At 40.6% G+C, this 27,205-nt stretch overlaps 2 long non-coding RNA genes across 2 annotated transcripts; one reads left to right on the top strand and one right to left on the bottom strand.

Moving 5' to 3' along the window:
• On the bottom strand, positions 1-10,190 carry LOC138752667 (uncharacterized). Its single transcript, XR_011350821.1, has 3 exons — positions 9,994-10,190; positions 7,696-7,789; positions 1-2,405 (listed from the first exon to the last, which is right to left on the bottom strand). It is a non-coding gene; the product is annotated as an uncharacterized lncRNA (long non-coding RNA).
• On the top strand, positions 4,987-24,006 carry LOC138752668 (uncharacterized). Its single transcript, XR_011350822.1, has 3 exons — positions 4,987-5,371; positions 7,701-7,857; positions 23,406-24,006. It is a non-coding gene; the product is annotated as an uncharacterized lncRNA (long non-coding RNA).
• Positions 24,007-27,205: the final 3,199 nt, after the last annotated feature.

Genomic DNA, 27,205 nt, shown 5'->3' on the forward strand with positions numbered 1-27,205 from the left:
GTCAAATATTAACGTCAGTTCCATTATACATGATGGTATGAGACTCCGAAACTCCACAACCCCCCTCCACAGCAAAAAAAAATGCCCAAGTAAAGAAATGAAAAGAAAAAAAGCAAAAAAAGAAAGTAAAGAAATTGATTGCCAAGAAGACACCACCCACTGCACGGTTCTAACCATTTACATTTTGTAATTCTTCCAAAGATCTCAATGAGGTTTGAAGTTTAGGAAAAATATCTATAAATTAATTCCCTCAATTTGTAAGTAAGGGTGCTAAATTTTCAAAAATACATCATATATATTTCTTAAATTATAAGTAATCTTCTAAGGGGAATACATTTCTGCATTCTATTGCTCCATACGCAGATGACAGCCCGATTTCCACGTTACTTTGGTCAGTTCCTCTCTCATCCAACAGTAATTTCCTTCAAATTTGAAAAGGAGAGGCTAAAGTCCGATGTGTCATTATTATTTTAATGGAGTAAAGGAAATTATTGCTTCCTAAGGGTTCCTTTACCTTATGCTTTCTAATCACCTCTGGTTCATTACACAGCACCCAATCCAATACAGCCAATCCCCTGGTGGGCTCAACAAGCTACTCCAAAAAGCGATCCCGTAAGCATTCCAGAAAACTCTCTGTCCTGAGATCCTGTACTGTTATGAACCACCAATAACAAGCAGCAATAGGGAATGAACCAGACGGTGTTTAATTTTAAAACACTGATTATATTTCTAATTCTTGAACTATAGTCTTAACTTTTAAACTATTTCCAACTATGTGCAAATGTCTAGTGCATCTGTGAGTGCGTGTGCGTGCGTGTGTGTGTGTGTGTGTGTGTGTGTGTGTGTGTGTGTGTGTGTGTGTGTGTGTGTGTGTGTGTGTGTGTGCGTGCGTGCGTGCGTGCGTGCGTGCGTGCGTGCGTGGTGTGTGTGTGTGTGTGTGTGTGTGTGTGTGTGTGTGTGTGTGTGTGTGTGTGTGTGAGATTGTGTGTGTGATGTACCCAAACCATTACAGTCCAGGCCAAAATCCAGAAAGTTACTTCAAAGTTCAGTCTTTTAAATTCAGTGTTGAAGCACAGGCCTTTGAAATTTGATGCCCAGAATAATGTTGAACTGATAGGAAGACTGGAGTTGTGACTCATGATTTCTTTTTGTGTTGCCTTTGAAGAAATGTCCATTCACACGAAGCTCTGGACACAACATGCCTTGTCCTTTTGTAGGCAAGACTCAAACTGGGTGGCCTTCAAGAAGCTTCCAAGACCCTGCCACTGGTCTCTCCAAGTAACTTCACTGCTAGTCACACTTAAAATGAAGTGGCCTCTCCAAGTGACCTTCATTGCTATTCACAATCAAAATGAAGCAGTTTGCTTCCCAAAAGACCCTTCCGGCACAGGTCAATCCATCGAAAAAGCCCAGTCATTCCCAGAGGAGGCTTTGCTCTGAATTTCACAAAAATGGCCGGCCCCAAGAGCTGCTTCGAAAGGCTGCTTTCTCTTCAGCCGTCAGGACGGTTCTCCCTTTGCAAAATCACAACGTCTTTGCAAATATATCAAATTCTGGAACAGATCGTGACAGACCTTCCCTCAGTTCTCCCAATGTATCGCATTGTCGCTGGGCTTGTGACCTGGGCTGTGCTTGTGTGAAATGTTAAATGTTAACCATGACTGTTCAGTCCATCCTGTCTGTACTACCCCTCACAGTGATAATCCCACTTTACTAAAACGGGAGCTTGTAATAGTACTAACCTGACTTTTTGAATTTACTTCCACATTAGATTTCCCATAATTATCATAACGCTTTCCTTCTTACATAACCTCCCTATTTTCAGTTGTATTTTGTTGTCCACATCCCGGTCACTGTTTGGGAGCCTGTTCCATTTACCATTTCTTAACTTAACCCATAAAGACTCTACCAATTCTGATTCTGTTTCAATCTTTTGATGGTCCAGGATATTGCAGCCAGCAGTGTCCTTCTGCCTCTCATTGAGGAGAAGTGGCTGCGAGGGTTCCTTGAGAGGGTTTCTTGATTCAAGCCAATCTCAGCTGCTTCTTAAGGAATACAAAAATCGGGAAGCATGAGTAAGGTTGAATTAGACCGGTTCAATCACCTCCCATCACTCTGAAATCCAAAAAGCACTTGAGAAATTATTACAGGACAAGTCTTGGAGCGAGTGTGGATGATGGCTGAACAGGACATGACACTCAATGGCAAACGAGCAGCAAAATTCTGGATCTCAGGCTTATAAAGAGGCATAGAAACAGGAGAACATTGGTAAAAGGAGAATACTAATGAGAAAGGGTGATGAAGCAGGCTTGAAAGTCTCCTCCTGTTCCTACTTTCTAGTTTTCAACATCAGGAAGCAATGACTTTCAACCTTTGCCCCGGATATTCTGATGCATCATATTCTCCTGTTGGTAATATATAGAAAATGTACGCTGTAAATGGGTAACATAAAGGCAAGAGACTTGAAGGTATAAGACCCAAATACATTTTATATAACCAATATAAATCCAATCTTTCACATCTGTTTTGAACTTGGCAAAAGTTGGCTACTGTGAAGTTAAAGCAGCTATTTTGTTCAAAGATAAGCAAATCGTTGACTGATCTAACTTTTTTCCCATATGTGTGTTGCAGCATTTAAACAATATAGTGAGTGACTGGTGAATGAATCAACATTTTGATTGTTCCCATTCATAATATAGATCTCGGCTTTTGCTGTTCTATATAAAAGAGCAGGCCAGATTAGGGCAGTCACATTAATTGCCCAGCAAGGTGAATTAAATTTATTACTGTTAGAATCTGGGAACCTTGCCATCAGATTGCTGGGAGGTTCCATTTATAAGCACCCTTTATGCTAAAAAAAACCTAAGCAAAATTCACTCATCCAGTTGTGACAGAAATCACGTCTTTCACAGACATAGCACCTTTCACAATATCAGGATGTCCCAGTGGATCTCCACCCAATGACACACCTTCTTGAATTCTGGTCATTTTGATATGTGGCCAATGGACAGTACGCTTCCAGAAACAAGAATGAGACAAGGACTCAGTCACCTGCTTTGATGATGTTGTTTGGGATTTAAATACAGTTAAGGTCAATAGAGAGGTCTTCCTTTCTAGTCTTCCAAAGAATGTACTGAGGTCTTTCAAAGTAACCAAATCAGAGAACAGCATTGACAACAGTGCAGCTTTGCCTCGGCACGCTTCCCTTTGGCCAGTCTAGTTCATGGGCTCAAGACTCAGGAGCTAGCTGAAATTCACAACTGTTTGACCCAGAGGGAAAGCACTGCCAAATGAGACTCAGCCAACATTACTGACTGAAGACCAAACAGACAGATAGAACTGCAGTCAAATAAACTTTCAATCATATCATAACTAATTCAGGTATTCCTAGTCTCCATTGATCAGTGCCTGAAATCTTCAGAACATTGCCAGTTTAGACTGCATGAGGATGCCCAATTAAATGCATTTCTCTTTCTCTTAGGCTTTTTTCTGCCAGTCATTCCTATCTTCTCTCAGTTCCAGAAGCACCAAACTCTATCCCAGATATGCCTAACACTTGTCATTCTTTATGCATAAGCTAGACAAACATTACAATCTGTTCTCAACCAATGTCCTCATGAATTATGGATCACTAGATGAGATCACTGGACCTCCAAGTTATTTTTATGCTTGCTAGTTTTATTATATCACAATATGGTAAAAGTCAATTCAGCAGACCTGGTCTATGCTAGCTCACAGATGAAGAATCCCATCAGTCTCATTCTCCCTTCCTTATTTCCCTTGCATCAAAATATACATTCTCCCTTACACATACCACCAAGTTTCCTATGATTCTTCGTGCCATTAATCTACCAGAAGGAGCAATTTACAGTGATCAATTATCCAACTATCACATCTTTGGAATGGGGGGTGGGGGCGGTAGGAACTGAAGCATCCAACGAAAACCAACAGTCTCAGATAAATTCTGCTCAAACATCACCTAATATCTGGATCAAGTATGAATCCCCAGAGATGTGAAGGACCAATGTTAACTGTTGCCCCAACGTCAGGGGGAACAGAATATTTTAAGGGAGATGGCACTTTTTTTTGTTTTACTAATAGGAATAATTTGCACTAAAACATTATGCAGAGTGCTTCTGAAAAATTACAGATATGTTTGCAGATGCTGCAATCTAGAGCAAAAAAAAAGCACACAAATGGATGAACTCAATGGGTCAGGCAACACCCATGAAAAATATAGACTGTAAACAGTTCAGGTCAAATCCTTGTTTCTCTGGGAATCAGAAGGTTTTTGGTTCAAATTTCAAACCACAAGCTTAAATATACATTGTGTGCAATACAGAAGACAGAAATTGAGCTGTATATTTGGAATTGCCATCTTGGGTTAACTCAAGGCCTTGTCAGCTCTTTCAGATAGGCAAATCAATTCCATATCAGAAAGAACAGGGGATATTTATCATGATTCCTTTGCAACGCCTTGATGATTCGGATGGTAAATGGATGCTTCGTGAAAGTTATGAGTGCCACTGCCTCTGGTTGAATGGAGAGCTGGCTTATTGATCTGTACAGTGCACGGATGTTAGTGCCTAGGTCACAACTGGTCTGTCTAAGGGAAGGAGCATCCGTTTTTAATGATCATCCCCTTGTTTCCTCAGGATCGCATTTGTAAGCTACAAATAGTTTCCTGACATGCCACTGAACTGCTTTCTTGCTTATGTCATCATTGCGCAAAGGGCAGTCATCAGATACATGAGTCATGAGCATTCCTCATGACATATCTTGGATTGTGTTTTGTATTTACTCAGACCATTGGCTGTGCCATTTGTATCTAGATGCATGTATTGATTCAGTCCAGTGCAAACACCTTACTCTAAGGTTAAAAGTCTATAGGTCACATTTACACATGGTGCAAACGATGCAAAAATTTCCATTCTACCTCTTACCCTTAGATTTTTTTTAACTTTTCTTTTCCTGATGCAACGAGTTTCCTGTTTGGTGATCTTGGATGTTTCCCCTCTTTATTTATGTCCTCATCCTTGGGGACAGCTTTTGATTACAGCTAGTGTTGGTAAATATGTTACTATATTAATTTAAACTCATTTATTGGAATAGGGACAACTTTTTTTGGCTCATTAATAATTGTCCTTGAAAAGATCATGGTGAGTCTCTTTCTTGTGTCTGGTGAAGAAACTCCCACAAGTGCTATTGGGGAGAGATTTCCAGGGATGATAACCAACAACAATGAAGGACCAACTCAGCTTTCTACATGTGGATGGGAATATGCAGGAGATAGTGTTTCCATGCACCTGCTACCTTTATCCTCTTGTTAGTAGACGTTATGGATTTGTGAGGTCGAATTGGACTAGCCTAGGTGAGTGACTTCTGTGCATTTTGCAGATGGTGTACACTGTGCAATGGTAATGGGGGGAATGAATGTTCAGAATGGTGGATAAGGCAACAATAAGATGGGTTGCCTTGTACTGGATGATGTGAAGCTTTTTGAGTATTATTAGAGGTTCACATCCAGACAAGTTGGATGCTTCCATTACACTGCTTACATGCCTTGTAAATTATGCAATGTAACTCTTCTATTTTAATTCCCACCTGATTTCAGTGCCACTGAAAATAACATCAGCTGGTCTGACATCATCCATTTGATTCAATGGCTTAAAGCCTATTTTACTTCGAAAATGAATTGCCAGCATTATCAACTATCCAATCAACTAGCACCAGGGTTGGTGGGACATTGGTGCAAATAAACACTCAAGAAAAGTAAGGGGACATGAATTGTAAGGGGTCATTTTCCATCCTCTGTAGCATATTTTAAATGTGGCATGCTCTAAATGAATGTGCACTAAATTCTGATTCTGAAATGAATAGGGTCCAATGTGCAATTACTCCTGCATTAACAGAGGACAATTTGCTACCATGACACATTCTACATTTCCTTTTGTTTGCTATTTATGTCAAAAAAAAGTAAATATGGAAAGAAAACCATTTCCTGTCAGAAGATAGACAAAAGCAAAATCAAACTGCGGAAGGAAATGAAGGTTTGCTGGAAGAGCTCAGCAGGTCAGATAAAGAGGTAAATTTATGAATATGAAGGAGGAAATAATCCAGGTGAAAGATTTCCCCCCCCCCCACCAACCCTGTATATACAGTATGTGATTTTACATTCAAGCTTAGTCTTGATAAATGGTTCTGACTTGAAATGATGAATGACAATTTTTACCCATGAATTTTGCCTGACCTGTTGAGTTCTTCTAGCAATTCTTTGTCTTCTTCAGCGGTTTAAAACATTAATGGGCATATTGGAGTGGGTCCAGGTCCTTCTTGAGACAGGAGTTGATTTTCTTCATGACCAACATTTCAAAGCACTTATTCATGGTAGATGATTATGCTACCAGATTATAGTCATTGAGGCAGGTCATCTTGGACTTGTATCATGGATGTGTAAGTCGAGACCTCATACTGCAGCAATGAGAGGATAGGAACATCTGCAGAATATCCAACCAGTTGGGTTGAACATACTAAAAGGACCTTGAATCACATGCTTTGTGACGATTCACTTTCCTGAAGCTCCTTTTCACATCAGCCTCAGTAACTAGGGGTACATAGGTAGCTATTGGAGTTAGTGAAGGTACAGCAGTGTTTTCCTTTTCAAAACGAGCAGAGAAGGCATTGAGCTCATTTGGAATAGATGTTCTGTGGTTAATGATACTACCTTCATCTTGTAGGATGTGATGGTGTACAAGCCCTGCCATAGCTACTGAGTGTCTATCTGAGGCTTCAGCTTGGTTAAAATTTTAACCTCCTTCTGGAAGTTATACCTGCACTTTCCCTTTGTCTTTGAATCACCTGAACTGAACAGAACAGATTTGGTCTCCAGCAGGTTGCAGATCATTTGCTTACTACATGGCTTCTGATTGGGATACACTCAGATAGTCTGATTAGGAACACAGACATCCATACATTTCCTAATGAAGTCAGTTACAACTTGATTCAGGTCAACTGGGGAGTCCTTGAACATGACCTAATGTACTGACTCTAGACAGACACAAAGCTGCATTTCTGCCTCGCTAGTCTGGCACTGGAAAGTCTTCTCTTTGGTTTCTGGAGAAACATAGCCAGGTGGTTTGACTTTCCTATGCAAATGGTACTGCAGCAGTGGTCAAGATATTTAAATCGCCTGGACTTGGAGGTAATGTTTTGGAATTCCTTTATTTTAAGATGGCCTGGTTGAAGTGCCTGGTGATGATTGATGGGGCATCAGGCTATTCTATTTGTTGATCATGGTGTGTTGATTTTCTCGTGCTAGCTTAACATCTGCGTGTGTAAAGAGTAGGCTAGTAGAAAAGTGTGATGCTAATTCTATGGGAGTTCCAGGCCACCAATGGCAGGATCACGGCAGAGAAGAGCAGAAGAACAGGACTGGCTGGGCGGAAAAAATGGCCTGTGTAAGTTTAGAGGCAAGACACTTTCGAACAGGTGAAATGCTACCACTTCCTGCCCACAGACAAGGATGATTATTGCCAATTCTATCAGCAGGTAAAAAGGTAATATGTCAGACAGTGCATTTATGCATCCATCCAAGAGAGAAAGGATGGGGCTGATTATTGGTGGAAGAGGACAGTGCAAAATCACTGTGATCACACAATACACTTTGATTTTGAATAGAAAATATATCGTTCTCACCCTAGGAGACAGAAGAGATGATTAAATATTTCTGCATGAAGGCACCTTTGAAAAGATCTCCACTGACTTCTGTCAACATCCTGCAGCTTGATTTCTGCAAATTGAACGAAATATATATACATTTGCAAAGAAGAATATCAGAAAGATTCCTGTAGACCCACTGTGAGTGATTGCCTCTGTCTTAGGGGAGGGGAAACAATGAGAAGGGGGGGGGGGGGGTTGTCTCCCAGGGATATGTGTTTTCCACACTGTAACATGACACATCAGGGCTCCAAGCTGGCAAATAATTAGCTCATACTGGAGGACAAAGGTCTTATTTGCAGGAATTTCATACATTATAGAATGAATAATGCATCACTGTAGTGTGTAGGGTCATGGGAACCTGAAATCCTAATCATTGCTGCAGAAAGCAGGGACGTTAGTGGATTACAATTTAACTTGTTAGGAAATTATTTTTTTCTGAGGATATTGAGAAATCTCAATTTATTTTTGAAATTCAAATGATTTCAAAGGGTTTGTTTCGTTGAGTGTTGGTCTTCAAAAGTCACTAAATCTTTTTAAACAGAAATTCACCTCTTGGCAGTATTGATGTGAAAGACAACAGGGTTAATTTTAGCCTAGGTTTGGAGAATGTAATCCTTTTAAAATCACAAATTTCTTTGATTTGTAGGCCAGTCCAAAGTTTCTATTTAATTAAAATGATAAATGCAGGCAATAAAGTGGTAAAAAGTGGTACTTTTGAATTTAACTGAGCACATCTCTCATGCTATAAAAAATGTACCAGTCTAATTGGTGCAAATTAATAACTATCACAATTAGAATTAAAGATTCCAGTTAGTTCTAACCCTTTTCTCACAAGAACACAATGAGATTAGGTGCAGGCCATTCAACTGCTCAAACCTGTCCCTCATGGCTGATCTACCCCAGCCCCATCACCTATTCCGTCCCAGTCCCTGTAGCTTTCAGTTCCTCGACTTTTCCAAATATTATCAAAATCCACCTTAAATATTTCTAATAATCTGATCTCTGCAACCCTCTTGGATCACAAATTTCAGAGATTCACTGTCTGCTTGAAAAAGAAATTTCTGTTCTCTTCGGCATTAAATGGCCAGCTCCTTAATCTTGAAACGTTCTCCTCTCATCCGTGTTTCTCCCACTGGTCAAGATATTTTGACATCTATCCTGCATTCTCTCTAAGGAGCTTATGCTCCAATTGGATTCATTCTCCCAAATAACATCAGAAACTTACATTGTAAAACTATATTATCCATGATTTTCCAAATAGGTCTTTCCCACTATTACTCTGGCTGTCTTTGAGCTTCCAGTACAATTTCCCAAGATCTCGGATGAGTCCCTTGTTTCTTTCTTCCTGATTTGGCAGAGAAGGTACAGTGGATCATAGGCAATCAAGCACTCTGTAACAAGTGGTCGCTCTGCAAATGTGATAGTCAATTCATATGTAGAAGGCAAATGCTCAATTGCCTGGGAAAACATGCCAGGTGGAGAGCATTAAACATACGATATAGTTATACCCCTGTCTTGATTTAAAATCCAAGTCCAGTGACTAGAGCCTTCAAAGCAAACCTAATGTTCCCATGCAGTACCAAAGGAATATGCTGCACTGTTGGAGGATGTGTCTAGTTTCTCAGATGGAGATAAAATAAATCTTGCCCCATTTCAAGGCAGAAGAGTCAGTGTTTCAGTTTTCTCACGATATTTATTTGACCCTCAATCTCACTAAAGGTACGTTGTCTGGCCTTGGTCTCAGTGGTATGTCAGGAGCTCTCTGTTACCTCTTTATGAAACTACAACAGAGGGTAAAAATCAGAAGTACTTTGATTACAGATATACACTACTTTACGAAAGTAGAGCATTCCTATGAAAGTCGTAATGACGTAAAGTGAAGACCCATTCAGTACTATTGAAGGTTATTTTTTTTTAAGTGAAAAATCATTCAAATTTCTTTTGGATAGCGAACACAGGCTTCTTCATAAAAGCAAATTTGAGTAAAGTGAGTATTCATAAAACATCCCTCTACATCCCTATTTATTTGTTCTTTTGTTCTATTTTAGTTTCATTTGGCATTCTGTTTGGTGCATGGACTGAAGAACCTGTTCTGTTTGATGTTCTAAAAATCTAACCCAATAAAAATGAGCTTTGCTGGAGATCAAGTTAAACGTCAAGGCAAATATGGAGAGCTGTAACCCCCCCTCCTTCACCCCCCCACCCCCCCACCCATGACTGCAGGCCTGATTCTGGGAAAAAGGGATTAGAGCAGCTATCTCTTTTTCAACTCACACAAAATCAGTGGGCCAGATGGTCTCCTTCAACCCTTTCCCATAGCGCTCTCTTCTCTGAACTACTTGGTAATTTGATGCTTCAATATTCCAGGTTGGTACAGGAGCATCACTGGAGATTCCCAACTCTGGTTTGGGGGATGGTCTCTGATTCTGGGAAGAGGTCTTTCATCCTGTGCTGCACTCACAACAGCACAAATGGATCACCAGGAATTTCAGCCACAAAGAACTAGATGTCCTTTACTGGGTATTGATAGACGACTGGAGAGGTTTGGATGACTGCGTTCAAGAGCCATGTCATTTAAATCGTTCAATCTTTACGTTATCAGTATTATCTGGGCTTAATTGGCACCATTTACCAGTATCTGCCCTTTGATCTTGATCAATAAAAAATGCCTGGTGAGAGGAGTGATGAGAGTTACGCAAATATTCCTGACAAAATAAATTATTTGCGGCTAACATGTTGCTTGCCTCAGGAAAAAAAAAGCTGCTTTCTTTGAAAACCTGAACCATCTTGCCTACAACTTAGCTGTAATGGTATTTTTTTTTGCACAGGAGTTAACTGTAGGAAGCAAAGGAGGGCAGGGGTGACCCAACACAGATTAGCTGCTGTAAAACCTGTTTGCTCTGTTTGTGCACATTGTCCACTGATCTCTTGCATTGACCTTTTACTCCAGAGGTTTTATATCCAGGAAGTAGCTGAGAGTGTTAATTATGATTGATTTGCTGTGGTCTGCAGATGACTGCTTATGTCATTCTGCACTGCAGCTCTGCCCTTAATGACCTTTCTCAGACCAGTGAGTGAGGAGAGTAAAAATCTATAACCCCTCAACAGAACAACAATAAAATGTAAAGCCAAAAGAATATTGAATCTCCAAATCTTAGTGTTTTTGCACTAATTCACTGTTACATTATTTCCCGCTGGGTATTAATGTTTATGTTTTATGTTTTGCTTTGATAGGTGAAAAAAATTAAATTAAATGTCCAAATTGTGCCTAAGGCTCAATGAAATGATTTACTGTGTACTTTTAATCCAAGATACTTGAGTTGAAATGACTTGGCAAAGGGTTCAAAAATTAATGTTTCAGCAGTCAATGGTTTTCTTAAGGTGACGTATTAGAGAGCGTTAATGTATATTCCTTTGAGTGCTTTTTAAAGTGACTATCTGGATGCTGTATTCAGTCAGGGAGCAAGTGAGACCTGAGAATGCAAGCTCATGGCCATTTTAGATTGCAGTCAACATTCTCAGTGAGCAGCTGGAAGTAGCTGGCATGTGATCATCAGTGAAGCAAAAATGAAAGGATCACATTTCTATCGCATCTTTCCTTACCTGCAATACCGTAAGGGTTTTGCAATCGCCGTTTTGTAATCTTGTCACCGTTGTATGATAAGAAACATCCCAGTCAGCGTCAGCACAGCAAGCTCTGTTCTGTGATGCTTGAACCTACAATATTCAGATAATTCATTGAGCCCCAAGATGCTTCAAGACATGACAGAAATACTAGACTTTCTTCCAGAAATATGAGGGAAAAAGTCGAGGATGACGCCAGGGATGTGAAGCATTTACATCTACTGAGACTGGCCTTAATTCAGCACCTCTTTTGAAAAACTGCATTCTGTCAGAGTTGTTCCTCCTCAGCTCTGCACTGGAGTATTGGCCTGTGATAGTACAGATCTATCACCAATGTATATAGTGTATATAGTTACTGAATCTAGACTGTGCTTACAGTGATTGGCTGAGAGCTAAGCCACGCCTACTGTCTGGGCCTTAAAGGGTTGTGTCCCTAGCCAGGTCGGATCATTCCGGACTGGTCGGCCACCTGTGAAGAGCTCCTGTCTTTTGCTAATAATAGCCTTGGTTTGGATCAACAAGTCTTTGGTTCTTTCGACGAGCTCTACATGGCCTCAATTTTTGTTCTCAGGTATCTGTGCCACAAGACTTGTACTACTAGGTTCAGGAACAATTGCTACCCCTCAATCATCAGACTCCTCAACAACAAACTCAGTCAGACTTACTTAAGGACCCCTACCTTTATTATTCATTAATGAATATTTATTTTCAAAAGGAGCACAGTTTGTTTGCACTTCCTTCTTGTTTACTTTTCACTCTTCTGTGTAAGTATCATTTCTTGACTACAGTATTTTGTAGCACTACCAACAAGTAGAAATTCTGCCTAGCTTGCAGGAAAAAACACTTCAGGGTTGTATGTGATGCCATGTTTTTACTCTGAATTTTTTTGGATCTTTTCATGCTGTAAAGGACATAGATTTTCACATGGAACAAAGAACCAATCCTTCAGCCCACCATGTCTTCACCAACCATGATGCCAATCCAAATAATCCCATCTATTCTCTCGTGGCCTAAATTTATTCATCACGTGCATTCGTGTACTTGTCGAAATGCCTCTTGAACAATGCAATCCTATAAGCCTCTACCATCTCCCTGGCTTATGCATTCCAGGTGTTTATCAGTCTCTGTGTAAAATTGAATTGAATTGTTTATTTTCACATGTACAGTAACACAGAAAGGTGTTTGTTCGGCATTCCATGCAGGCAAGTCAACTAATACAGCACAGAGTGCAATAATAACAAATGAACAAACAAGTAATTAGTGGAGTTTCACATAAATCGGTGCGGACTAGCAGGGGCGAGATGGCCTGTTTCCGTACTGTAATTGTTATATGGTTAAATAACCATATGGCAAAGGAGGAAAAACCCATCACCCAACCCCAACCAACCAATTTTCCCTTGCAACCGCTGCAATCGTGTCTGCCTGTCCTGCATCGGACTGGTCAGCCACAAACGAGCCTGCAGCTGACGTGGACTTTTTTACCCCCTCCATAAATCTTCGTCCGCGAAGCCAAGCCAAAAGAAAAAAGAAAAGAAAAGAAAGAAATAAACAACAGTACAGGGAGTTTCTTTTTGGCTTGGCTTCGCGGACGAAGATTTATGGAGGGGGTAAAAAGTCCACGTCAGCTGCAGGCTCGTTTGTGGCTGACCAGTCCGATGCGGGACAGGCAGACACGATTGCAGCGGTTGCAAGGGAAAATTGGTTGGTTGGGGTTGGGTGTTGGGTTTTTCCTCCTTTGCCTTTTGTCAGTGAGGTGGGCTCTGCGGTCTTCTTCAAAGGAGGCTGCTGCCCGCCAAACTGTGAGGCGCCAAGATGCACGGTTTGAGGCGTTATCAGCCCACTGGCGGTGGTCAATGTGGCAGGCACCAAGAGATTTCTTTAGGCAGTCCTTGTACCTTTTCTTTGGTGCACCTCTGTCACGGTGGCCAGTGGAGAGCTCGCCATATAATACGATCTTGGGAAGGCGATGGTCCTCCATTCTGGAGACGTGACCCATCCAGCGCAGCTGGATCTTCAGCAGCGTGGACTCGATGCTGTCGACCTCTGCCATCTCGAGTACCTCGACGTTAGGGGTGTGAGCGCTCCAATGGATGTTGAGGATGGAGCGGAGACAACGCTGGTGGAAGCGTTCTAGGAGTACAGGGAGTAGTGTTACCATAATTCAACCAGTGTCAGGTACGGAGCAGCAAAGTACAGTTAAGAAATAGCAAAGGCATCATCTTTTACCAATGAGGGCTCCTTTTAAGATGCTGATAACAGTAGGAAAGAAACTGACCTTGAATTTGAAGGATGGTATTTTCAAGCACATCTGCCTGACGGAAGGTGGGAGAATGGAGTATGTGATTGATCCTTTCATTTGTTGCAGCTTTCCCAAAACAAAAAGGAGGTATAAAATGAACTGGAAGGAGGAAAAGTTGGTTTGCATTATGGTTAGATTTGAGTTTATAACTCTCTGCAGTTTCTTACAGTCTTGAGCAGAGTAGTTCTTGTCCAAAGTTATGATGTATCCAGATAGGATACTATCTATGGTGCATCTGTAGAAAATGGTAAGAGACATTGGGGATACATTGAATTTCCTAAGACTTCTGAGAAAGTAGAGTCTTTGGTGCACATGATGTGTTTGGACCAGGCAGACTGTTGATGATATTTAGTTCTCAGACTTGGAAGGTCTCCAGCATCTCTACCTCAACACTTAATACATACAAGGATATGAACTCCTTCCTAACCAGTTCCTTTATTTTACTGATATTAAGGGAGAGGTTGTTATCCTGACAACATGTCACTAGACTCTCCAGCTCCTTCTGATACTTCATCTCACCACTGTTTGAGATCTGCCCAATGATGGTGGTGTCATCTGCAAACATGTTGATGGAGTTAGAACTGTGCTTGATCACACATTCACAAATGCATAGGAGGTCTAGAAAGGGGCTCAGTTCACAGCCTTTGGGGCACCAGAGTTAAGAATTATTGTGGAGGAGGTGTTATCACCAATCTTCATTGCTTGAGTCTACAGATCAATAAGTCAAGGATCCAGTTGAGGGGAAAAAGAGAGTAAAATTGCTGATACTTATGACATGGAGTTTGAGGGGGTGAGTTAGGGGATATGGTATTGAAGTGGAGCCCTATTCAGTAAATTGGAGCTAAACATCGATGCCCTTCTTACTTAGGTGTTTAAGAGTAGAGTGCAGAGCTAGGGAGTTAGCATCTACAGTGAATCTGTTGTGACAGTAGGCAAGTTGTAGTTAATTGAGGCTCGCCAGGAGACTCAAACATACAGTGTCGTCCATAATTTTTGAGACAAAGACATTTTTCTCCTTTTTTTTGCCCTGATGCTACACAATTTTCAATTTGTAATCAAACACTACACAGGTGATTAAAGTACACATTCCAGATTTTATTCAAATTTATTTGTATACACTTTGGTTTGACCATATAGAATTACATCACTTTTTATACATAGTTCCCTCATTTCAGGGTACCATAATCTATTGGACATTTGGCTTCACAAGTGTTTGTGATTACTGGGGTATCTTTAATTGCTTCATTGGTGCAGGTATAAGAGAGCTAGACTTGCCTCTAAGCATTTGATCACCTTTGGAGTCTGTAGTTGGCTATTTTTCAGAAGGAAGACGAGTTGTGCCCATAAAAGTCAAAGAAGCTATTATGAGGCTGAAAAACAAGAATAAAACAGTAAGAGACATCACCCAAACTTTAAGATGATCAAATCTACAGTTTTGAACATCATAAAGAAGTAAGCGTACTGGTGAGCTCAGTAATCGCAAAGGGACCGGTAGGCCAAGGAAGACCTTCACTGCTGTTGACAGAACAATTCTCATCATAATGAAGCAAGCCCCCCCCCCCAAAAAAAATGCCTGTACGACAGATCAGAAATATTCTTCAGGAGACAGGTGTGGATGTCTCAATGACTAACTGTTCACAGAGGACTTCATGAACCAAAATACAAAGGCCACACTGCACCAGTTATCCACAGAAACAGGATGGCAAGATTACAGTTTGCCAAGAAGTATTTAAAAGAGTTTCCAGTATTCTGGAAAGATGTCTGTGGACAGATGAGACCAAGATTAAACTCTATCAAAGTGATGGCAAGAGCCATCTGTGGAGGCGGAAAAGAATTGCCCAAGATTCAAAGCACACTACCTCATCTATGAAACATGGTGGTGGAGGTGTAATGGCCTGGGCATGTATGGCTGCCACAGGTATTGGCACACGTATCTTCATTGATGATATTACTACTTATGGCAGTAGCCAAATGAATTCTGAGGTACATAAAAACATCTTATCTGCTCAAACTCATTGGACGGTGCTTGATCCCAAACATACTGCTAAGGCAACAAAGGAGTTTTTTCAATGCTAAAAACTGGAAAATTCTTGAAAGGCCAAATCTGTTACCTGATCTAAATCCAATTGAGCATGACTTCCATAAGCTGAAGAGAAAATTTAAGGGGAAAATACCCCGAAACAAGCATGATCTGAAGATGGCTGCCTAGAGGCCTGGCCAGAGAAGATACTCAGCACCTGGTGATGCCTATGAATCACAGATCAAGCAGTCATTGCATGCAATGGATATGTAACGAAGTACTCAACATGACTACTTTAATTATGTAAAGTAGTAATACACATACCATCACTATATCCCTAATATTATGGTGCCCTAAAATTAGGGGACTAATATTATGTGCTCCCATTTTTCAGTTTATTTTCATTTGTGTGGGACTGTCATTTTAAGAAAACATATTTAACAAATCCTGCAGGCTTTGGTGTGGCTGTGAAACTGGCAGCAGGTTGAAGACAGCATGTTCCTAAATTGAATACATTTGGATACAAGGCATTGTCCCTAAAACCCAAGTACAGAGACCATGTGAGCAATAGATGCAGGCTGAGTACACAGTTTTGCTCAAGGGCCATTTTAAGGAGACAGGACAGGAGTCAGCTCTTGGAGGAAATACTGTGCTGGATTGGCCTCATGTGTTGTTATAGACAGTCTGTCTGATTTCCTCCTGACTGTTATATAGGAATGAAGATACTACTCTGTGACCAAAAGAATGAAGGTAACTTTTGTTCGGCTGACCCACAGAAAAGGTTCTGAAGGCAGAAAAATACTGTGCTTGGAAGGTGACCAGAGTGAAAGTTACTTGAGTTTGGTTGACTCACAGAAAAGGTTTTGGAAGCTTTGAGAGCATCACTTGCTTCGTCTCCCCTTGGCCAAAGAAGAGGGGAGTTTTGGTTGGCACTTGTCTAAAAAAGGACATTTCACTGGAAGCACCTCAACAAGGGTTTTGTGAGTTATAAACATTCTGTCACCCCTGGTCTCTTCTACCATCTTCATAAATTGCTAATTTCATCTAAAGCCTGCATGAATGGATTCCAAAAGTTCAGGGAGAAGAAAATTTTGCAAATAGAACTGCATTAGAGAGAGCTCATAGAGCCTAAAGGAGGAAGCCACAGCCAAATCAACCATCCAGGGCTGGTTAAATGCCTGCATTATCAAGATAAAGAAAAAAAATAAGGTTAACAGTCCAAAATGCAAGACAAAATATGGGACCTAAGATCATTGATGGAAATAACATTTTCTTTTATGCTGATTTCAGTAAGGCAGTGCTGGACAGAAGAAAAGAATTCAATTCAGTGAAGGTGATCCTTTGGAAGAAAGACTACAAATTTACTTTCATACATCCAGCCACATTAAAGCTGTTTCTGGACAATAACCAACTTAGGTTTATCGTGGAAGAAGAAGAAGCAAAGGCCTTTGCAGAATCACTTTCTCCAGTTAAGGAAGATCAAGTGAGAGTGGAAAGTTCAAGCCCTCAACGAGAAGTACAAAGGGAGGAGGTGCAGATACAGCTTACACCAAAGAGTTGTACCCATGAGGGTGACATACTGTTTTCATGAATTTTGTAATTTATTTCTTTTTCCTGGGGTGGGGGGTGGATGTATTTCCTTTCTTGCCTTGTCCATTATGTGTCATATTGTGGCAGGAGCCACACCCCATATGGTGGAGGGGAGAAGTGCTGTTTGTTCTTTATTCAGCATTTGGTGGGGGAGTTGGTTCATATTATGTTTTTGATTAATGTATTAATAGTTCGTGTATTGCTAAATTTTTGTATCTTTTTTTTTCTTTGGGGCAAAGAAGTTTCCAGAAGTCAGTTGGGTTCGATGGAAGAGACCTGAGAGAATTGGACTGAAAGAGTTTTGGATTTAAGATAATAGATGGGAATATACACTAAATTTTCTTAGTTTTAATGTTAATTGGCTGAAGAGTAAAATTAAAAAGAAAAAATATTAGATCATATAAAAAAGATGAAAGTAGATAAAAAGTAGATAATGGATTTTAACAAGAGACTCATTTGACAGAGAAAAATCATTTAAAATTAAAAAGGGAATGGGTGGGTCAAGTAACAGCTTCATCTTTTAATTCTAAAGCAAGAGGAGTATGTATTTGAAATGGATTTGCAATATTGTAAAATATGTGAATTTTTTTGTGGCTTTGAATTTATAAAAGATTTTTTTTAATAAAAATTTTTTAAATGTCTGTGGGTCTCATCCATCTGAAGCCTGTTTATCTCATCAATTTCAAGCCAATGTGTCATCAATGAATTTCTGAAACTGAACTTTGAACTTTGAACTGCTTTTTGAGGATTGTGCCTTGAGCTGTGGTTGGCTTGGGGAAATTCTACACAAAATGGCATATTCGCGCATAGTTTGGGTTAAGTTAAATAAGTGTAGATAAGTTTAGTTGTGTTTAGGTAAGTAAATAAATTAGATAATGTGTTATATCATTATTTATTTATAATTAAAAATATTATTTTAAATATAACACCATCTGGGCTGATTTCTATTACTGAAGTCTGGTATGTAACAACTATGTATAGAAAGTGCTGCAATTTCTACATGGTCCAACTAAAATGTATACAAATAAGTTTGAATATAATCTGGAAGGTACACTTTAAACACATGTGAATTGTTTGATGATAAATTTAAAACTGTGTAGAAAATGGGAAAATAAAGGAAAAAAAGTATTATTTGTCCCAAACATTATGGAGGGCATGGTACGTGGCCATGAACAATCTTTCGAATCACTTCATTTTGATGGGTGTCAGAGCTACCGGTCAATAGCCATTGAGGCAAGCTCCCTTGCACTTCTTTACTGTAGGGAAAATACTTAACATATAACATAACATAACATAACAATTACAGCTCGGAAACAGGCCATTAGGCCCTTCTAGGCTGCACCGAACCAAACACCCCTCTCTAGTCCCACCTCCCTGCACAATGCCCATAACCCTCCATCTTCTTCTCATCCATATACCTGTGCATCCTTTTCTTAAATAATACAATTGACTCCGCCGCCACTATTTCTCCCGGAAGCTCATTCCACACGGCTACCACTCTCTGAGTAAAGAAGTTCCCCCTCATGTTACCTCTAAACCTCTGCCCCTTAATTCTTAACTCATGTCCTCTTGTTTTAATCTTTCCTCCTCTTAACAGAAATAGTCTATCCACATCCACTCTGTCTATCCCTTTCATAATCTTAAATACTTCTATCAAATCCCCTCTCAACCTTCTACGCTCCAAAGAATAAAGGCCTAATCTGTCCAATCTCTCCCTATACTCTAGATGCTTAAACCCAGGTAACATTCTGGTAAACCTTCTCTGCACTCTCTCCACTCTGTTTATATCCTTCCTATAATTAGGCGACCAGAACTGCACACAGAACTCCAAATTAGGCCGCACCAACGTCTTATACAATCTCAACATCACCTCCCAACTCCTATATTCCATGCAATGATTGATAAAAGCCAGCATACTAAAAGCCTTCTTCACCACCCTATTCATGTGAGTTTCTACCTTCAGGGAACGATGTACCGTTACTCCTAAATCTTTCTGCTCTTCTGTATTCATCAATGCTCTCCCATTTACCACATATGTCCTGTTCTGATTCTTCTTACCAAAATGAAGCATCTCACACTTATCAGCATTAAATTCCATCTGCCATTTTTCAGCCCATTTTTCTAAGCAGTCCAAATCCCTCTGCAATCCTTGAAAACCTTCTTAATTATCCACTATTCCACCTATCTTAGTATCGTCTGCATATTTACTAATCCAATTCACCACCCCATCATCTAGATCATTAATGTATATAACGAACAACAATGGGCCCAATACAGATCCTTGAGGCACACCACTGGTCACCGGCCTCCAACCTGACAGACAATTATCCACTACCACTCTCTGGCCTCTCCCTTTCAGCCAATGTTCAATCCATTTGACTATCTCAAAATTTATACCTGAAGACTGCACCTTCCTAACTAACCTTCCATGTGGTACCTTATCGAAAGCCTTACTGAAGTCCATATAGACAACATCCACTGCGCTACCCTCATCCACATTCTTAGTCACCTCTTCAAAAAATTCAATCAGATTGGTCAAACATGACCTTCCTCCCACAAATCCATGTTGAGTGCTCCTGATCAGACCCTGTCTATCCAGATGTTTATAAGTACTATCTCTAAGAATTTTCTCTATTAATTTACCTACCACAGACGTCAAACTTACAGGCCGATAGTTGCCAGGCTTCCTCCTTGAACCTTTTTTAAATAACGGAACCACATGCGCAATGCGCCAATCCTCCGGCACTATCCCCATATCTAATGACATTTGGAAAATTACTCCAGAGCCTCTGCTATTTCCTCCTTCACTTCTCTCAATGTCCTGGGGAAGATCCCGTCTGGTCCCGGAGACTTATCCACCTTTATATTCTTCAAAAGCCCTAAAACTACATCTTTTGTAATCTCTATATTCCCCATATTTACCCAATTTGCTTTTTTTTATCTCACATCTCCCAATATCCTTCTCCTTAGTGAATACCGAAGAAAAGAAACTGTTCAATATCTCCCCCATTTCTCTAGGCTCCACACACAGTTTTCCGCTCTGATTTTCTAAGGGACCAATTTTGTCTCTAGCTTTCCTTTTACCATTAACATATTTGTAGAACTCTTTTGGATTAGTTTTCACCCTGCTTGCCATAGTTTCCTCGTACCTTCTTTTAGCTTTCCTAATTCCTCTCTTAAGATTCCTCTTACATTCAATGTATCTTTCAAACATCTCCTTAACTCCATGCTTCTTATATCTAATGTACGCCTCCATTTTTCTTCGAACCAAGTTTCCAATATTCCTTGAAAACCACGGCTCTCTCAAACCTTTTGCCCCTCCTTTTAACCTAACAGGAACATAAAGCTTTTGCACTCTCAAAATCTGATCTTTAAAAGACTTCCATCTCTCTACTACATCCTGCCCATAAAAAAAATTGTCCCAATGCACACCCTGCAAGTCCTTTCGCATCTCCTCAAATCTAGCTTTTCCCCAATCAAAAACCTCAACCCTTGGCCCTGACTTCTCTCTTTCCATAATGACATTGAAGCTGATGGCATTATGATCACTGGACCCGAAGTGCTCGCCAACACTAACCTCCGTCACTTGACCCATCCAATTTGCCAACAGTAGATCTAACACTGCTCCTTCTCTGGTTGGCACCTCTACATATTGTTGTAAAAAACTATCTTGCACACATTTCACAAACTCTAACCCATCCAGTCCTTTCACAGAATGTGTTTCCCAATCTATATGTGGAAAATTAAAATCTCCCATAATTACAACCCTGTGCTTATCACAAATATCTACTATCTCCCTACAGATTTGCTCCTCTAGGTCTCGGTCCCCTCCGGGTGGTCTATAATACACCCCTACAAGTGTAACCTCTCCTTTCCTACTCCTCAGTTCCACCCAAATAGCCTCCGTGGATGTGCCCTCTAATCTATCCTTCCTAGGCACCGCTGTAATATTTTCCCTGACAAGCAATGCAACCCCACCTCCTCTTGCCCCTCCAACTCTATCACACCTAAAACAACGAAACCCAGGGATATTTAGTTGCCAATCACATCCCTCCTGCAACCATGTCTCACTAATCGCTACCACATCATACTTCCAAGTATCAATCCACACCTTCAGCTCATCCACCTTTTTTACAATACTCCTTTGCAAATTTCCTTTACACTTTCTTTCTCTTATCTTAAAGCTACATACTTTGATATTTGACATTTCCACCCTTGGAAAAAATTCCGACTGTCTTCTCAGCAGGTCACACATCTGTGGGAAGCAAAGGGATATAACCAACATTTTGGGATAGAATCCTTTATCAAGATATGAGCAAAAAGCATGCTGCCTTCTGAATAAAAAGATGGAGGGAGGAAAAGAAGAGAGGAGGGAAGAAGGGGCATTGGAGAAGGACAGGTTAACTTTCAAGAGATCACAGGTGGATGTGAGTGGGATGGCAGAATAGAAAATCTGAGATGATAGGAGAGGGGTTAGCTCTCTGAATGGACAGGAAAAGGGCAGATAGGGACTTAGAGGATAGGAGGCAGAGGGAAGGGAAAGAGAGAGAGAGAGACAGGGGGAGAGAGAGAGAGAGAGACAGGGGGAGCTATTGGAAAATGGAGGTCAATCTTAATGCAGTCTAGTTGGAGAATGCCCAAACAGAATATTAGGTGTTGTTCCTCCAATTTGTGGATGGCCTCTGAATTTCTTGCCCTAGAAAGTGGAGGGGGTTCTGCCAAATTCAGAATACAGAGAAAGATGTAACATGCCATCACTATTTTTTGGACTAAGTGGAACAGTGAATATCTATCTTTTTCATATATATTATCCCTGTTCTTGTCTTGACATATTGTGGTAAGTTAATTTATACCATTGGTGTATCTTATCCACCTGTGAGGCTGCAGCATGGTAAGAATTTCAGTGCCTTTGTACATTGTACTGCAGTATCTACAGGACAATAAACTCTCCTTTGTTTTGATGCACATGAGACATCTTCTGGAACAGTGGATGATCACTTCCATTTGACTTCTTACATTTAGTTGAATGACACATAGTACTGGTATAAAATGTGCTTGTGAATGTATTCTTTAAGTTCAGGTAGCTAATTAATTTATCAGCTTGCATCAGGACTGTAGATCTTGCTGTGATTGAATGTTTCTTTTCTTTCTGAAAATTCAAACTGCTAATAAAGGTGAAGAGGGCCAAAGCCAGAGGTGCCAGTGTTAGGAGTGATAATACACTAAATTATGCTGCTCCTTGCCTGTCCTCACAATCTTTACTCACACCATAGTAGCCTGAATATGCTGAGATGGTCTGATCTCAAAAGCTAAGCAGGCTCAGGACTGGTCAGTACTTGAAGGGGAGACACAGGTACTGTAGGTTTCTGTGAGGGGCACTGGACAAAGTGGCAACTCTCTGTCTGCCTTACAGTTGACAAAAGTTAATGAATTTCATGTCTATACATTCTAATGTAATGGAACCTTTACTTTTTACCTTTATCATCCCTGTATCCTCAGTAAACTTCTGAGACCCTCAGGGCTCCTAAAATCCTGCTTTTCTTTTCCACGGCATATTTCAAAATGTCCTAATGAAGTACTTTTAATGTTCCCTTACTGTTGTAATATAGTCAACAGAGCAGCCAATTGCCACATGGTAAGCACCCATAAACAGCACCATGATTATGACCAGATTGTCTGGTTTTAATGTTATTATCAGAGAGATTAATGTTGCACAGGATACTGTGTGGAACTCTCTTCTCTTTGAAGTAATGCTCCGTGGAGAAGGTGAAACAGATTCCCCAGAATGGTATTGGCGCAGTGTTAAATAATGATGGCAGGTTGCACTGAAGGCACATTTCTTTCCATATAGTTGCAAAGCTAAGGGGTGATGTAGTTGGAGTTGAGCAGAAGGAAACTAATATGGATGTCGAAAACAAATGGTTTTACCTCAAACCCAAATCAAGGTCACCCAGAGATTAGATCTTTACACAATGAAGGGGACAAATCTGGACAAAACTGGATTTTTTTTCCTTCCAGGAGCTGGATCAAGAAATGTTTTCAGAAGTGAGACAATAGATTTATGGTGGCCAAAATTCCCAGTTTATGGATCTAAGTTAGGATGCAGAGCAGCCAGAAACAAATTAGAGCTGAATGGCCTCATTCTATTCCCAGGAATGGAGAACAGAGATACGCAATGGTGTAAATCGATCCAAAGGAATATGTAAAGCACAAAAATCTGCAGATATCCTGGTTGAAGTAAATGCTGGTGAAACTCAGCAGGTCAAGAGGTGGCAAAGGTATGGGAAATATATGTTTACCCTGATCAATATTGCTTGCTGTCAGGGTTGTATTATGGATTTGACAGTGGTAATAAACATTACAAATGACTAACTGTATTATAAGCTTGACTGCACCATAAACATAACAAAGATTACAAATTGGGTTTTGATTTTATTGCTCAGTTAAAGTCATTTGCAGCAATTTATGCTAAAAAGGATTAAACATTTTCAGACACTAAAGCTTTGTGTTTAGCTGGCAGCGTGGAAGCTTCGCGGGGTATCTACTGGAGGACAACCCGGTCTCATACTTCCTTTGGGGCAAATTTCCTTTCCAGTTCCAGTTGCTGCTCATCATGACGAAGCAAGCTAACTTCTTTTATTCATTCATTTTCAGGATGTGAGTGTCACTAGTTAAGGACATAGGTTATTGCTGAACACAATTTGTTGGTTGAACACAAAGGACCAAATAGCAGCAGTAGTAGAAAAAGAATGGTCAATGCTTTGAGTCTCCTTTTATTGCCCATCCTTAATTGCCCCTGAGAAGGTGGGATTGAGCAACTTTATCACTGAACCGCTGCAATCGTTATAGTGAAAGTGTTTCCACAGTGTCATGTGGGTTAAAGAGTTTGCCCCAGTTACAATGAGGGTAAGACATTTCCAAGTCAGTGTGTGACTTGAGTTTGAGTTTGAGTTTATTGTCATATTCTTAAGTACAATACACACATACTTCCAATTCGTACTTGCTGCAGCCAAACAGATATGGAAGATGCATCAATTACGATAGTATATATTGCTACCTCTCCAATCTGAGTCAGAGGGGAACCTGCTGATAGAGGTGTTCTCAGCCATTTTCTTGCTTTGTTTTTGTTGAAGGCATTTTTGAGAAGTGAAGTGAGGTCATCTAGATGGGTAACTTCTGTAGCTGGCATACATGGTAGCTATTATGCACTGGTAGTGGACAGAGTGAATGCTGAGGATGGTGAATGAGGTATAAAACAAGAGGACAGCTTTGCTTTTGATGGGGTCAAGCTTCCTGAGCATTTATGAAGTTGCACTCATGCAGACAAATGGAAAATATTCCTTAATACCTCCACCTTGGGTCTTGCACATAGGAGAAAGAGACCTTCACAGGACATGTGTCACCTGCCACAGAGTACCCAGCAACTGACCTGCTCTTCTTACCATATTGTTAATGTGGCCGATCCAGTTGAGTATCTGACTAATGACAACCTCCAGGATGTCGACTGCTCAGACCTGAGGTGTCACCTTCCACCACCAACCTTCTCTGCCTGGCAGAACTTGACCTCACCCTAAACATTTTTCATTTAACTCATCCCACTACCACCAGGTTAAAAGAGTAGCCATAGGTACCCGCATGAATCCCAGCTATGCCTGCCTGTTTGTAGGTTTTGTGGAACAAAACATGCTACAAAACTACCAGGCAAGACCTCCAACTCTTCCTCTGGTACACTGACAACTACATCGGGGTGGCCTCATACACCCTTGATGAGCTCATCAATTTTGTCATTTTCATGGCCAATTTCCACCCAGACCTCAAACTTACCTGCTCCATCTCTGATGACATTCTCCCTTTTCTGGATCTCTCTGTCTCCATCTCAGGAGACAGATTGTCCACTGACATTTATTACAAACCCTCTAACTCCCACAACTACCTGGACTACTCGTCTTCACACTTTGTCCCCTACAAGGACTCCATCCCCTTTGCTCAATTTCTCCGTCTCCACTGCATCTGCTCCCAAGATGAGGTCTTCCAGTCCAGAGCCTCTGAAATGTCTGTCTTCTTCCACAAACGTGGCTTCCCCTCCACCACTATTAACTCGGCCCTCACCCACATCTCCTCCATTCCCCACTCATCTGCCCTAGACCCCTCCCCACACCCCTAGAAACCCCTCGTCATCACCTACCACCCCACCAGCCTCCGCAACAAACACATTATCTGCCGGAATTTCTGGCACTTACTACAGGACCCCACAACCAGACACATTTTCCTTTCTCCTCCCGTCTCGCCTTCCATAGGGACCACTCCCTCCATGACTCCCTTGCACATTCTTCCCTCCTCACCCTTTGTCCCCCTGCACCCATCCTCCTCCCTCACCACGTCCAAGGTCCAAAACACACCTTTCAGGTGAAGCAACACTTCATCTGTACCTCCAAAGAACTCATTTACTGCATCCGGAGCACCCTCTGTGGCCTTCCCTACATCGGAGACACCGGTTGCAGATTAGGAGATTGCATCGCCCAGCACCTCCTCTCTGTCCGCAACAAAAGTGACCTCCCCATAGCCAACCATTTCAATTTGGAGTCACACTCTTAAGCTCATGTCTGTCCATGGCCTTTCACACAACCCCATCCTGACCACCTGCAGATTGGAGAAACAGCACCTCATTTTTTGTTGGGGCACTCTCCAACCTCAGGGCATGAACACTCAGTTCACTGCATTCCCCCCTCCTTCCCCCCCCCAAACTTTAACTAGTAATTCCTGTTCCTACTTCCTTTCTTTCTCCACTAGCCTAGACTCCTCCCCCACCTTCCTGATGTCCTTTCCCCCCTCCACCTATCATCTCCCAGCCTCACCACCCACCCCCCCTTTTGTTCAGACATCTCTCATGTTCTTAAATGTGGTTTATGTATAATGAATTGAAAGCTTGTATCGTTATGAAAAAAATTACTTATAATTTACATGACAATTATTCTTTTTTGTTGATAAGTGGTCTCTATATTTGAAATATATGCAATTAGATGTATTTTGTTATTAACATTTATATATTTTTTATATATATGATTTATATTTTTGGCTCCCCTTAAGGTTGCTAACTGAAGGGGTGGGTGGGGGGGAAGGGTTTTTTTCTTTTTTTAAATTTTTTAAATACATTTTTATGTTTGTTGTGTTTTGTGTTTCTTTATATATAAATCTTTGTAAAATGACTTTGTTTGAATATTTAGATTGTATGATATACTTTTTACTTATCTTTTAAATAAAGTTTTTAAAAAATACATCTCTCATGTTCCCCCACACCTTGATGAAAGGCTCAAGCCCAAAACGTTGGTGATATATCTTCACCTGTGCTACATAAAGGCACTGCTTGACCTGTTGAGTTTCTCCAGCATTTGTGTCTTTTTTCACCTTCAGGATGTTGATAGCTGAGAGAACAGTGAATGTCAAGGTTAGATTTTGCAGATTGAACCATTTATTGGAAATTATCATTGCTGGTCACATATGTAGGTCAAACGTTATTTGCCACTTTCTCTGAGATTTGAGTTTGGTTCCACAGTCACATATACTGATTAGAGAACAGCCAAAAACACTTATCAGCCATTGAAAGACTCTTCAGGATTCAATGCATTATCATGTGCACAAGAAACACGAAATTCTTCAGGCAAACAAATAGTCACCAAGAAATCCAGCACCATTATTAAAACAAGAAAGTGAAACAAAACTCTATTATGAAACAACAGCTAATTGACTAATATTCTGTCATAAAGCAGCAGTCAATTTGCAATTGCCTATAATTAGTACTTTAATGGTGATTCTGAATGATCAAGAAGGAAAATACCTGGATCTTCTAGCTCAAGAAAGTCTTCAGTTTACAACCTGACTGAATGACAGCACGTTTAGCTGTGCAGCACCCACCAATACGCTGAAGTGGTATCAGCCATTCTCAACCTTTTTTC

This window comes from Narcine bancroftii, chromosome 2 (genome assembly GCF_036971445.1).
Source record: "Narcine bancroftii isolate sNarBan1 chromosome 2, sNarBan1.hap1, whole genome shotgun sequence".
NCBI classification, from domain to species: Eukaryota; Metazoa; Chordata; class Chondrichthyes; order Torpediniformes; family Narcinidae; genus Narcine; species Narcine bancroftii.